This window comes from Ruditapes philippinarum, unplaced genomic scaffold (assembly GCF_026571515.1).
Source record: "Ruditapes philippinarum isolate M1 unplaced genomic scaffold, ASM2657151v2 ctg2629_1_1_1_1, whole genome shotgun sequence".
In the NCBI taxonomy this organism is placed as follows: Eukaryota; Metazoa; Mollusca; class Bivalvia; order Venerida; family Veneridae; genus Ruditapes; species Ruditapes philippinarum.
In genome coordinates this window covers 112,495-115,089 of record NW_026853617.1, presented here as the reverse complement: position 1 = coordinate 115,089, position 2,595 = coordinate 112,495, and the positions used below count along the sequence as shown (strand labels likewise).

General features: G+C 36.3%; 1 pseudogene; it reads right to left on the bottom strand.

Moving 5' to 3' along the window:
* Positions 1 to 665: 665 nt before the first annotated feature.
* On the bottom strand, positions 666 to 2,335 carry LOC132737372 (uncharacterized; annotated as a pseudogene).
* Between the last annotated feature and the right edge of the window lie 260 nt (positions 2,336 to 2,595).

Sequence of the window (2,595 nt, the reverse complement as noted above, 5' to 3'; positions counted from 1 at the left end):
AGGTCTAAATGTAACGAGTTTTTCTAGTGATGTACATTCTGTTTCGTTAAAATGTGTATTTTATAATGCCTAAATATACATTTATGAAGAAAAACTCCTGGCCACCTTTTCTGATCTGAACCAAATATGTGTCACAATCGGCGTTAAAAGTAGAAAATCAAACAAAATAGAGAAATACAGATCGAATCCCTAAAGAAAGCACAACATGAATAAAATTTAAAAATGTCGGATTTAAAGGCGTTGCAAACTTTCCTTTTATAGCTTTAGTTATATATATTTTTAGTAATATCACTGTCTTATTTGTTAAAATGTCCATTGTATCTATTTGTCCCTCACAAATAATGTCGTTTTGTAACATCAAGTACTAGTACTTGAAGTGTTTAAAGTTAATCTCGCAATGTGAAAACTTGGTCAGTAAACGTCCTACTCATGTTTCAGGCAAGTGTTCACTCTTGTTATGGTGTCAAATGTGTATAACACCTCTGCCAGCAAATATAATGATTCTCCTAGGTGATTATTTTACTCCAGGTTCTGATATATATCTAATTAGAAATCATAAATTTCTTTGAGCTACCTGCAATTTCGTAATCTTGAGGCCAGTGAATCTATACATGATGTGTGATGGTACATAATTACATAGCTCATCGAATCAAATATTATTCTCTGGTTAGAGGACACAAAGACCATCCGCTAAATACGGATCAGTCTATTTATTTATCACATAAAACCGAAAAAATTAAGATCAGTGTCTTTACATTTATAACGCAAAGTTTATGTACAAAGTTTCATATTATTTAGAATATTTATTTCAAAAAAGAAATGGCACTATTCTGTGCTTGACTTTCGCACAATACTCCTGCCAATATTTCCCGTATTTTCTAGAGCACTTATTTTCATCCCTAAAACTTCGGTGTGTTAGAAGGAAAACTAACACTATGACGTAGGTGTATGGCAGTAAATGCACAAATCCCGTTGGTAAAGTCCAGAACAAGGACAGGAGGATTTCTGGGATATAATGAAAATGTCTTGATAATCCCCACCAACCCGAGGCTTACAAAATGCTTTCTCTTTCTTCTCCACTTTCAATGGTGTATTTAGCTCTTATAATGTCAGGCCTTTTCCCCCATACCAAACAGTTGCCATCTGCTTTTCGGACAACCTGGCGCTGTAAATCGGCAAGATAGTTGACAAGAACAGAAACAAGTCCAAGACCCAAAATTACGGAAGCCCATAATGGACCGAGTCGCACTGGATGGCTAACTAGATACTGACTAACAAGCGGATATATAGCTGGTACCCAGCATAAGCATCCCCAACATATATAGAACCCGGCTCTGTCTAGGATAATATCAATTGTTTGCATATAGCCCGCTTCCCACCTGAAAAACTTGGTAATATATGCAAGTTGTAGGACAGTTGTTACAAACATGCTGTCCACAAATCCATAAAGTTCGTAGCTTTTCAGGGCGTATATACACACTAATAACGGCCATACTGTCATACCAAAGCGACAATTTGTAAAGACTTTCACATCAACTCCAAATATCCGGGGATAAAGTTCTGTTCCCCAATAATAATCAAAGATAAAACCGCCATTTGTTCTGCCACTGTCCGTAGATTATGGTGCAAACACGCCTTTGAAATACAGGATAAGGACAAACACCAAGGCAAAACATATCATAAATGCCAGAAGTTCTCCGAAGCGGTCATATACAACAGTCGGTGTCATGCCATACATTTTAAGTCCAACTGTTAGCACACAAAATCCAAGCATTGTGATGATATAGTGCAAAAATCCATTGTCAATATAGACTGGAACGTTACCGTTTGGTGTCACTGGACCCGTTACTCTCTTCCCAGGTAGAACACGCATCCAAAAGACAGCCCACGCGAAATATCCAAAGACAACTGTCACCGTGAATCTGTTGATTATACTGATGCTACTCAATATTTCTAATAGATTGAAATAAACAGACCCATTCCGTAATCTGGTAAACATTTCTGTGTAACTTCCGTTACAATGTATATTTGTATACCAACATATAAATACGATTAACGGAGTCGTTGAAACGAGACATACTGGGAAAAACAGCTTGTTTAAGAAATGACGAATCTTTTGGCCAACTTCTGAATTCCCAATTGTTTCATAACTTTCCTTGTAGCTGTTAAAACTATTTGAAATGACATCATAACTTTGAGGCGTGACTTCATTTTTCCTGACCTTAGTGACATGCGCACTAGACACTCCGTTTTCATGTTGATGTCTTGTCTTTGACCTTGTTGTTACAGCAGACATTTTGAAATTTTGATTATCTGTAAGTCCTGGAAGAAGAATAGAATCTACAAATACATGAAAAGATAAAAACAGTGCATAAAACATACTTTTATATTGTCTGCTGAGTAACAAATAGCTCATTTATGACCAACGGTATATTTTTGAAATTGAGGCCTTCATATATCAAGCTGATGTCCTCGGTTATTATGCTTCTCAAAGAACCTCTAACATGATATGCTAAGACGACAAATTGGAACTACTTTCAGTCACGTGGTAAAATGGTGGCCTCCATTTGACACATTGTGGAAAAAAATAATAGA